Source organism: Ascaphus truei, assembly GCF_040206685.1.
Source record: "Ascaphus truei isolate aAscTru1 chromosome 8 unlocalized genomic scaffold, aAscTru1.hap1 SUPER_8_unloc_1, whole genome shotgun sequence".
In the NCBI taxonomy this organism is placed as follows: Eukaryota; Metazoa; Chordata; class Amphibia; order Anura; family Ascaphidae; genus Ascaphus; species Ascaphus truei.
The window spans coordinates 336,230-347,163 of record NW_027453835.1 but is presented as its reverse complement, the minus strand read 5'-3'; the positions used below and the strand labels follow the sequence as shown (position 1 = coordinate 347,163).

The 10,934-nt window shown below is 74.2% G+C and overlaps 1 protein-coding gene across 1 annotated transcript in view; it reads right to left on the bottom strand.

Moving 5' to 3' along the window:
* SERPING1 (serpin family G member 1) overlaps positions 1-10,934 on the bottom strand; it is a 130,053-nt gene that overhangs the window by 102,451 nt on the left and 16,668 nt on the right.

Below are 10,934 nucleotides of genomic sequence, written 5' to 3'. Positions count from 1 at the left end.
AGGGCAGCCCCACCCCCTCCCTGCTAGTGCAGCCCCCCCCCCTCCCTGCTAGTGCAGCCCCCCCCCCTCCTGCTAGTGCAGCCCCCCCCCCTCCCTGCTAGTGCAGCCCCGCCCCCTCCCTGCTAGGGCAGCCCCACCCCCTCCCTGCTAGGGCAGCCCCACCCCCTCCCTGCTAGTGCAGCTCCCCCCCCTCCCTGCTAGTGCAGCCCCCCCCCCTCCCTGCTAGTGCAGCCCCCCCCCTCCCTGCTAGTGCAGCCCCCCCCACCCCTGCTAGTGCAGCCCCCCCACCCCTGCTAGTGCAGCCCCCCCCTCCCTGCTAGTGCAGCCCCCCCTCCCTGCTAGTGCAGCCCCCCCCCCCTCCCTGCTAGTGCAGCCCCCCCCACCCCTGCTAGTGCAGCCCCCCCCTCCCTGCTAGTGCAGCCCCCCCCCTCCTGCTAGTGCAGCCCCCCCCCCCTCCCTGCTAGTGCAGCCCCCCCTCCCTGCTAGTGCAGCCCCCCCCCTCCCTGCTAGTGCAGCCCCCCCCTCCTGCTAGTGCAGTCCCCCCCCTCCCTGCTAGTGCAGCCCCCCCCTCCCTGCTAGTGCAGCTCCCCCCCCTCCCTGCTAGTGCAGCCCCCCCCTCCCTGCTAGTGCAGCCCCCCCCCTCGCTGCTAGTGCAGCCCCCCCCCCTCCCTGCTAGTGCAGCCCCCCCCCTCCCTGCTAGTGCAGCCCCCCCACCCCTGCTAGTGCAGCCCCCCCCTCCCTGCTAGTGCAGCCCCCCCCTCCCTGCTAGTGCAGCCCCCCCTCCCTGCTAGTGCAGCCCCCCCCCCTCCCTGCTAGTGCAGCCCCCCACCCCTTCTAGTGCAGCCCCCCCCTCCCTGCTAGTGCAGCCCCCCCCTCCCTGCTAGTGCAGCCCCCCCTCCCTGCTAGTGCAGCCCCCCCCCCTCCCTGCTAGTGCAGCCCCCCCCTCCCTGCTAGTGCAGCCCCCCCCTCCCTGCTAGTGCAGCCCCCCCCCTCCCTGCTAGTGCAGCCCCCCCCCTCCCTGCTAGTGCAGCCCCCCCCCTCCCTGCTAGTGCAGCTCCCCCCTCCCTGCTAGTGCAGCTCCCCCCCTCCCTGCTAGTGCAGCCCCCCCCCTCCCTGCTAGTGCAGCCCCCCCCCTCCCTGCTAGTGCAGCCCCCCCCCTCCCTGCTAGTGCAGCCCCCCCCTCCCTGCTAGTGCAGCCCCCCCCTCCCTGCTAGTGCAGCCCCCCCCTCCCTGCTAGAGCAGCCCCGCCCCTCCCTGCTAGTGCAGCCCCCCCCCCTCCCTGCTAGTGCAGCCCCCCCCCCTCCCTGCTAGTGCAGCCCCCCCCCTCCCTGCTAGTGCAGCCCCCCCCCCCCTGCTAGTGCAGCCCCCCCCCCCTGCTAGTGCAGCCCCCCCCCTCCCTGCTAGTGCTGCCCCCCCTCCCTGCTAGTGCAGCCCCGTCCCCTCCCTGCTAGTGCAGCCCCGCCCCCTCCCTGCTAGTGCAGCCCCGCCCCCTCCCTGCTAGGGCAGCCCCACCCCCTCCCTGCTAGGGCAGCCCCACCCCCTCTCTGCTAGGGCAGCCCCACCCCCTCCCTGCTAGAGCAGCCCCACCCCCTCCCTGCTAGAGCAGCCCCCCCTCCCTGCTAGGGCAGCCCCACCCCCTCCCTACTAGTGCAGCCCCGCCCCCTCCCTGCTAGAGCAGCCCCGCCCCCTCCCTGCTAGGGCAGCCCCACCCCCTCCCTGCTAGTGCAGCCCCGCCCCCTCCCTGCTAGAGCAGCCCCCCCCCCTCCCTGCTAGTGCAGCCCCCCCCCCTCCCTGCTAGTGCAGCCCCCCCCCATCCCTGCTAGTGCAGCCCCCCCCCCTGCTAGTGCAGCCCCCCCCTCCCTGCTAGTGCAGCCCCCCCCCTCCCTGCTAGAGCAGCCCCGCCCCCTCCCTGCTAGTGCAGCCCCCCCCCTCCCTGCTAGTGCAGCCCCCCCCCTCCCTGCTAGTGCAGCCCCCCCCCCTCCCTGCTAGTGCAGCCCCCCCCCCTCCCTGCTAGTGCAGCCCCCCCCCCTCCCTGCTAGTGCAGCCCCCCCCCTCCCTGCTAGTGCAGCCCCCCCCTCGCTGCTAGTGCAGCCCCGCCCCCTCCCTGCTAGTGCAGCCCCGCCCCCTCCCTGCTAGTGCAGCCCCGCCCCCTCCCTGCTAGTGCAGCCCCGCCCCCTCCCTGCTAGAGCAGCCCCACCCCCTCCCTGCTAGAGAAGCCCCACCCCCTCCCTGCTAGAGCAGCCCCCCCTCCCTGCTAGGGCAGCCCCACCCCCTCCCTACTAGTGCAGCCCCGCCCCCTCCCTGCTAGAGCAGCCCCACCCCCTCCCTGCTAGAGCAGACCCCCCCTCCCTGCTAGTGCAGCCCCCCCCTCCCTGCTAGTGCAGCCCCCCCCCTCCCTGCTAGTGCAGCCCCCCCCTCCCTGCTAGTGCAGCCCCCCTCCCTGCTAGTGCAGCCCCCCCTCCCTGCTAGTGCAGCCCCCCCCTCCCTGCTAGTGCAGCCCCCCCCTCCCTGCTAGTGCAGCCCCCCCCCTCCCTGCTAGTGCAGCCCCCCCCCTCCCTGCTAGTGCAGCCCCCCCCCTCCCTGCTAGTGCAGCCCCCCCACCCCTGCTAGTGCAGCCCCCCCCTCCCTGCTAGTGCAGCCCCCCCCTCCCTGCTAGTGCAGCCCCCCCTCCCTGCTAGTGCAGCCCCCCCTCCCTGCTAGTGCAGCCCCCCCCTCCCTGCTAGTGCAGCCCCCCCCTCCCTGCTAGTGCAGCCCCCCCCCCTCCCTGCTAGTGCAGCCCCCCCCCCTCCCTGCTAGTGCAGCCCCCCCTCCCTGCTAGTGCAGCCCCCCCCTCCCTGCTAGTGCAGCTCCCCCCCCTCCCTGCTAGTGCAGCCCCCCCCCCTCCCTGCTAGTGCAGCCCCCCCCCTCCCTGCTAGTGCAGCCCCCCCCTCCCTGCTAGTGCAGCCCCCCCTCCCTGCTAGAGCAGCCCCGCCCCCTCCCTGCTAGTGCAGCCCCCCCTGCTAGTGCAGCCCCCCCCCTCCCTGCTAGTGCAGCCCCCCCCTCCCTGCTAGAGCAGCCCCGCCCCCTCCCTGCTAGTGCAGCCCCCCCTGCTAGTGCAGCCCCCCCCCTGCTAGTGCAGCCCCCCCCTCCCTGCTAGTGCAGCCCCCCCCCTGCTAGTGCAGCCCCCCCCCTCCCTGCTAGTGCAGCCCCCCCCTCCCTGCTAGTGCAGCCCCCCCCCTGCTAGTGCAGCCCCCCCCCCTCCCTGCTAGTGCAGCCCCCCCCTCCCTGCTAGTGCAGCCCCGCCCCCTCCCTGCTAGTGCAGCCCCGCCCCCTCCCTGCTAGGGCAGCCCCACCCCCTCCCTGCTAGGGCAGCCCCACCCCCTCCCTACTAGTGCAGCCCCGCCCCCTCCCTGCTAGTGCAGCCCCGCCCCCTCCCTGCTAGAGCAGCCCCACCCCCTCCCTGCTAGAGCAGACCCCCCCTCCCTGCTAGTGCAGCCCCCCCCCCTCCCTGCTAGTGCAGCCCCGCCCCCTCCCTGCTAGAGCAGCCCCACCCCCTCCCTGCTAGAGCAGCCCCACCCCCTCCCTGCTAGAGCAGACCCCCCCCTCCCTGCTAGTGCAGCCCCGCCCCCTCCCTGCTAGTGCAGCCCCGCCCCCTCCCTGCTAGAGCAGCCCCACCCCCTCCCTGCTAGAGAAGCCCCACCCCCTCCCTGCTAGAGCAGCCCCCCCCTCCCTGCTAGGGCAGCCCCACCCCCTCCCTGCTAGTGCAGCCCCGCCCCCTCCCTGCTAGAGCAGCCCCACCCCCTCCCTGCTAGAGCAGACCCCCCCTCCCTGCTAGTGCAGCCCCCCCCTCCCTGCTAGTGCAGCCCCCCCCCTCCCTGCTAGTGCAGCCCCCCCCTCCCTGCTAGTGCAGCCCCCCCTCCCTGCTAGTGCAGCCCCCCCTCCCTGCTAGTGCAGCCCCCCCCTCCCTGCTAGTGCAGCCCCCCCCTCCCTGCTAGTGCAGCCCCCCCCCCTCCCTGCTAGTGCAGCCCCCCCCCTCCCTGCTAGTGCAGCCCCCCCCTCCCTGCTAGTGCAGCTCCCCCCCCTCCCTGCTAGTGCAGCCCCCCCCCTCCCTGCTAGTGCAGCCCCCCCCCTCCCTGCTAGTGCAGCCCCCCCTCCCTGCTAGAGCAGCCCCGCCCCCTCCCTGCTAGTGCAGCCCCCCCCCTGCTAGTGCAGCCCCCCCCCTGCTAGTGCAGCCCCCCCCCTCCCTGCTAGTGCAGCCCCCCCCTGCTAGTGCAGCCCCCCCCTCCCTGCTAGTGCAGCCCCCCCCCCTCCCTGCTAGTGCAGCCCCCCCCCCTCCTGCTAGTGCAGCCCCCCCCCTCCCTGCTAGTGCAGCCCCCCCTCCCTGCTAGTGCAGCCCCGCCCCCTCCCTGCTAGTGCAGCCCCGCCCCCTCCCTGCTAGTGCAGCCCCGCCCCCTCCCTGCTAGGGCAGCCCCACCCCCTCCCTGCTAGGGCAGCCCCACCCCCTCCCTGCTAGGGCAGCCCCACCCCCTCCCTGCTAGAGCAGCCCCACCCCCTCCCTGCTAGAGCAGCCCCACCCCCTCCCTGCTAGAGCAGCCCCCCCTCCCTGCTAGGGCAGCCCCACCCCCTCCCTACTAGTGCAGCCCCGCCCCCTCCCTGCTAGAGCAGCCCCACCCCCTCCCTGCTAGAGCAGACCCCCCCTCCCTGCTAGTGCAGCCCCCCCCCCTCCCTGCTAGTGCAGCCCCCCCCCCCTCCCTGCTAGTGCAGCCCCCCCCCCTCCCTGCTAGTGCAGCCCCCCCCCCCTCCCTGCTAGTGCAGCCCCCCCCCCCCTCCCTGCTAGTGCAGCCCCCCCCCCTCCCTGCTAGTGCAGCCCCCCCCCCTCCCTGCTAGGGCAGCCCCACCCCCTCCCTGCTAGTGCAGCCCCCCCCCCCCTCCCTGCTAGTGCAGCCCCCCCCCCCTCCCTGCTAGTGCAGCCCCCCCCCCTCCCTGCTAGTGCAGCCCCCCCCCCCTCCCTGCTAGTGCAGCCCCCCCCCCCTCCCTGCTAGTGCAGCCCCCCCCCTCCCTGCTAGTGCAGCCCCGCCCCCTCCCTGCTAGGGCAGCCCCACCCCCTCCCTGCTAGGGCAGCCCCACCCCCTCCCTGCTAGTGCAGCTCCCCCCCTCCCTGCTAGTGCAGCCCCCCCCCTCCCTGCTAGTGCAGCCCCCCCCCTCCCTGCTAGTGCAGCCCCCCCACCCCTGCTAGTGCAGCCCCCCACCCCTGCTAGTGCAGCCCCCCCCCTCCCTGCTAGTGCAGCCCCCCCTCCCTGCTAGTGCAGCCCCCCCCCTCCCTGCTAGTGCAGCCCCCCCCCCTCCCTGCTAGTGCAGCCCCCCCACCCCTGCTAGTGCAGCCCCCCCCTCCCTGCTAGAGCAGCCCCCCCCCTCCCTGCTAGTGCAGCCCCCCCCCTCCCTGCTAGTGCAGCCCCCCCTCCCTGCTAGTGCAGCCCCCCCCCCTCCCTGCTAGTGCAGCCCCCCCCTCCCTGCTAGTGCAGTCCCCCCCCCTCCCTGCTAGTGCAGCCCCCCCCTCCCTGCTAGTGCAGCTCCCCCCCCCTCCCTGCTAGTGCAGCCCCCCCCCTCCCTGCTAGTGCAGCCCCCCCCCTCGCTGCTAGTGCAGCCCCCCCCCCTCCCTGCTAGTGCAGCCCCCCCCCTCCCTGCTAGTGCAGCCCCCCCACCCCTGCTAGTGCAGCCCCCCCCCTCCCTGCTAGTGCAGCCCCCCCCCTCCCTGCTAGTGCAGCCCCCCCTCCCTGCTAGTGCAGCCCCCCCCCTCCCTGCTAGTGCAGCCCCCCCACCCCTTCTAGTGCAGCCCCCCCCCTCCCTGCTAGTGCAGCCCCCCCCCTCCCTGCTAGTGCAGCCCCCCCCTCCCTGCTAGTGCAGCCCCCCCCCCTCCCTGCTAGTGCAGCCCCCCCCCTCCCTGCTAGTGCAGCCCCCCCCTCCCTGCTAGTGCAGCCCCCCCCCTCCCTGCTAGTGCAGCCCCCCCCCTCCCTGCTAGTGCAGCCCCCCCCTCCCTGCTAGTGCAGCTCCCCCCTCCCTGCTAGTGCAGCTCCCCCCCCTCCCTGCTAGTGCAGCCCCCCCCCTCCCTGCTAGTGCAGCCCCCCCCCCTCCCTGCTAGTGCAGCCCCCCCCCTCCCTGCTAGTGCAGCCCCCCCTCCCTGCTAGTGCAGCCCCCCCCCCTCCCTGCTAGTGCAGCCCCCCCCTCCCTGCTAGAGCAGCCCCGCCCCCTCCCTGCTAGTGCAGCCCCCCCCCTCCCTGCTAGTGCAGCCCCCCCCCTCCCTGCTAGTGCAGCCCCCCCCCCCTGCTAGTGCAGCCCCCCCCCCCCTGCTAGTGCAGCCCCCCCCCCTGCTAGTGCAGCCCCCCCCCCCTGCTAGTGCAGCCCCCCCCCCCTGCTAGTGCAGCCCCCCCCCTCCCTGCTAGTGCTGCCCCCCCTCCCTGCTAGTGCAGCCCCGTCCCCTCCCTGCTAGTGCAGCCCCGCCCCCTCCCTGCTAGTGCAGCCCCGCCCCCTCCCTGCTAGGGCAGCCCCACCCCCTCCCTGCTAGGGCAGCCCCACCCCCTCTCTGCTAGGGCAGCCCCACCCCCTCCCTGCTAGAGCAGCCCCACCCCCTCCCTGCTAGAGCAGCCCCACCCCCTCCCTGCTAGAGCAGCCCCCCCTCCCTGCTAGGGCAGCCCCACCCCCTCCCTACTAGTGCAGCCCCGCCCCCTCCCTGCTAGAGCAGCCCCGCCCCCTCCCTGCTAGAGCAGCCCCGCCCCCTCCCTGCTAGAGCAGACCCCCCCTCCCTGCTAGTGCAGCCCCCCCCCCCTCCCTGCTAGTGCAGCCCCCCCCCCCTCCCTGCTAGTGCAGCCCCCCCCCCTCCCTGCTAGTGCAGCCCCCTCCCTCCCTGCTAGGGCAGCCCCACCCCCTCCCTGCTAGTGCAGCCCCCCCCCCCCTCCCTGCTAGTGCAGCCCCCCCCCTCCCTGCTAGTGCAGCCCCGCCCCCTCCCTGCTAGGGCAGCCCCACCCCCTCCCTGCTAGGGCAGCCCCACCCCCTCCCTGCTAGAGCAGCCCCACCCCCTCCCTGCTAGGGCAGCCCCACCCCCTCCCTGCTAGTGCAGCCCCGCCCCCTCCCTGCTAGAGCAGCCCCGCCCCCTCCCTGCTAGAGCAGACCCCCCCTCCCTGCTAGTGCAGCCCCGCCCCCTCCCTGCTAGAGCAGCCCCCCCCTCCCTGCTAGTGCAGCCCCCCCTCCCTGCTAGTGCAGCCCCCCCTCCCTGCTAGTGCAGCCCCCCCCTCCCTGCTAGAGCAGCCCCCCCCTCCCTGCTCTAGCCCCCCTCCCTGCTAGAGCAGCCCCCCCCTCCCTGCTAGAGCAGCCGCCCCCTCCCTGCTAGAGCAGCCCCGCCCCCTCCCTGCTAGTGCAGCCCCGCCCCCTCCCTGCTAGTGCAGCCCCGCCCCCTCCCTGCTAGAGCAGCCCCGCCCCCTCCCTGCTAGTGCAGCCCCGCCCCCTCCCTGCTAGTGCAGCCCCCCCCCCCTCCCTGCTAGTGCAGCCCCCCCCTCCCTGCTAGTGCAGCCCCCCCCTCCCTGCTAGTGCAGCCCCGCCCCCTCCCTACTAGAGCAGCCCCGCCCCCTCCCTGCTAGAGCAGCCCCCCCTCCCTGCTAGTGCAGCCCCCCCTCCCTGCTAGTACAGCCCCGCCTCCCTGCTAGTGCAGCCCCGCCCCCTCCCTGCTAGTGCAGCCCCGCCCCCTCCCTGCTAGTGCAGCCCCGCCCCCCTCCCTGCTAGTGCAGCCCCCGCCCCCTCCCTGCTAGTGCAGCCCCCCCCTCCCTGCTAGTGCAGCCCCGCCCCCTCCCTGCTAGGGCAGCCCCACCCCCTCCCTACTAGTGCAGCCCCGCCCCCTCCCTGCTAGTGCAGCCCCGCCCCCTCCCTGCTAGTGCAGACCCACCCCCTCCCTGCTAGTGCAGCCCCCCCCTCCCTGCTAGTGCAGCCCCGCCCCCTCCCTGCTAGGGCAGCCCCACCCCCTCCCTACTAGTGCAGCCCCACCCCCTCCCTACTAGTGCAGCCCCGCCCCCTCCCTGCTAGAGCAGCCCCGCCCCCTCCCTGCTAGAGCAGACCCCCCCTCCCTGCTAGTGCAGCCCCGCCCCCTCCTGCTAGAGCAGCTCCGCCCCCTCCCTGCTAGAGCAGCCCCCCCCTCCCTGCTAGTGCAGCCCCCCCCTCCCTGCTAGAGCAGCCCCGCCCCCTCCCTGCTAGTGCAGCCCTCCCCTCCCAGCTAGAGCAGCCCCCCCTCCCTGCTAGAGCAGCCCCGCCCCCTCCCTGCTAGTGCAGCCCCGCCCCCTCCCTGCTAGTGCAGCCCCAGCCCCCTCCCTGCTAGTGCAGCCCCGCCCCCTCCCTGCTAGTGCAGCCCCGCCCCCTCCCTGCTAGTGCAGCCCCGCCCCCTCCCTGCTAGTGCAGCCCCGCCCCTCCCTGCTAGTGCAGCCCCGCCCCCTCCCTGCTAGTGCAGCCCCCCCTCCCTGCTAGAGCAGCCCCCCCTCCCTGCTAGAGCAGCCCCCCCCCTCCCTGCTAGTGCAGCCCCGCCCCCTCCCTACTAGTGCAGCCTCGCCCCCTCCCTGCTAGTGCAGCCCCGCCCCCTCCCTGCTAGTGCAGCCCCGCCCCCTCCCTGCTAGAGCAGCCCCCCCCCCTCCCTGCTAGTGCAGCCCCACCCCCTCCCTACTAGTGCAGCCCCGCCCCCTCCCTACTAGTGCAGCCCCGCCCCCTCCCTGCTAGTGCAGCCCCCCCTCCCTGCTAGAGCAGCCCCCCCTCCCTGCTAGTGCAGCCCCCCCCCTCCCTGCTAGTGCAACCCCCCCTCCCTGCTAGAGCAGCCCCGCCCCCTCCCTGCTAGAGCAGCCCCGCCCCCTCCCTGCTAGAGCAGCCCCACCCCCTCCCTGCTAGAGCAGCCCCGCCCCCTCCCTGCTAGAGCAGCCCCACCCCCTCCCTGCTAGGGCAGCCCCACCCCCTCCCTGCTAGTGCAGCCCCACCCCCTCCCTGCTAGAGCAGCCCCCCCCTCCCTGCTAGGGCAGCCCCACCCCCTCCCTACTAGTGCAGCCCGGCCCCCTCCCTGCTAGTGCAGCCCCGCCCCCTCCCTGCTAGTGCAGACCCACCCCCTCCCTACTAGTGCAGCCCCCCCCTCCCTGCTAGTGCAGCCCCGCCCCCTCCCTGCTAGGGCAGCCCCACCCCCTCCCTACTAGTGCAGCCCCACCCCCTCCCTACTAGTGCAGCCCCGCCCCCTCCCTGCTAGTGCAGCCCCGCCCCCTCCCTGCTAGTGCAGCCCCGCCCCCTCCCTGCTAGTGCAGCCCCGCCCCCTCCCTGCTAGTGCAGCCCCGCCCCCTCCCTGCTAGTGCAGCCCCCCCTCCCTGCTAGAGCAGCCCCCCCCTCCCTGCTAGTGCAGCCCCGCCCCCTCCCTACTAGTGCAGCCTCGCCCCCTCCCTGCTAGTGCAGCCCCGCCCCCTCCCTGCTAGTGCAGCCCCGCCCCCTCCCTGCTAGTGCAGCCCCGCCCCCTCCCTGCTAGAGCAGCCCCCCCCTCCCTGCTAGTGCAGCCCCACCCCCTCCCTACTAGTGCAGCCCCGCCCCCTCCCTACTAGTGCAGCCCCGCCCCCTCCCTGCTAGTGCAGCCCCGCCCCCTCCCTGCTAGTGCAGCCCCCCCTCCCTGCTAGAGCAGCCCCCCCCCTCCCTGCTAGTGCAGCCCCGCCCCCGCCCTGCTAGAGCAGCCCCGCCCCCTCCCTGCTAGAGCAGCCCCGCCCCCTCCCTGCTAGAGCAGCCCCGCCCCCTCCCTGCTAGAGCAGCCCCACCCCCTCCCTGCTAGGGCAGCCCCACCCCCTCCCTGCTAGAGCAGCCCCACCCCCTCCCTGCTAGAGCAGCCCCCCCCTCCCTGCTAGGGCAGCCCCACCCCCTCCCTACTAGTGCAGCCCCGCCCCCTCCCTGCTAGTGCAGCCCCGCCCCCTCCCTGCTAGTGCAGCCCCGCCCCCTCCCTGCTAGTGCAGCCCCGCCCCCTCCCTGCTAGTGCAGCCCCGCCCCCTCCCTGCTAGTGCAGCCCCGCCCCCTCCCTGCTAGAGCAGCCCCGCCCCCTCCCTGCTAGAGCAGCCCCACCCCCTCCCTGCTAGAGCAGCCCCACCCCCTCCCTGCTAGGGCAGCCCCACCCCCTCCCTGCTAGAGCAGCCCCCCCCTCCCTGCTAGGGCAGCCCCACCCCCTCCCTACTAGTGCAGCCCCGCCCCCTCCCTGCTCGTGCAGCCCCGCCCCCTCCCTGCTAGTGCAGCCCCGCCCCCTCCCTGCTAGTGCAGCCCCCCTCCCTGCTAGAGCAGTCCCCCCCTCCCTGCTAGTGCAGTCCCCCCCCTCCCTGCTAGTGCTGTCCCCCCTCCCTGCTAGAACAGGCCCCCCTCCCTGCTAGAGCAGTCCCCCCCCTCCCTGCTAGTGCAGTCCCCCCCCTCCCTGCTAGTGCTGTCCCCCCCCCCCTTCTAGAACAGCCCCCCCTCCCTGCTAGAGCAGTCCCCCCCCTCCCTGCTAGTGCAGTCACCCCCCCTCCCTGCTAGAGCAGCCCCACCCCCTCCCTGCTAGGGCAGCCCCCCCCTCCCTGCTAGTGCAGCCCCCCCTCCCTGCTAGTGCAGCCCCGCCCCCTCCCTGCTAGAGCAGCCCCGCCCCCTCCCTGCTAGTGCAGTCCCCCCCCTCCCTGCTAGAGCAGCCCCCCCTCCCTGCTAGGGCAGCCCACCCTCCCTGCTAGGGCAGCCCCACCCCCTCCCTGCTAGAGCAGCCCCACCCCGTCCCTGCTAGAGCAGCCCCCCCCTCCCTGCTAGAGCAGCCCCGCCCCCTCCCTGCTAGTGCAGCCCCCCCCCTCCCTGCTAGTGCAGCCCCGCCCCCTCCCTGCTAGTGCAGCCCCCCCCCTCCCTGCTAGTGCAGTCCCCCCCTCCCTGCTAGTGTAGTCCCCCCTCCCTGCTAG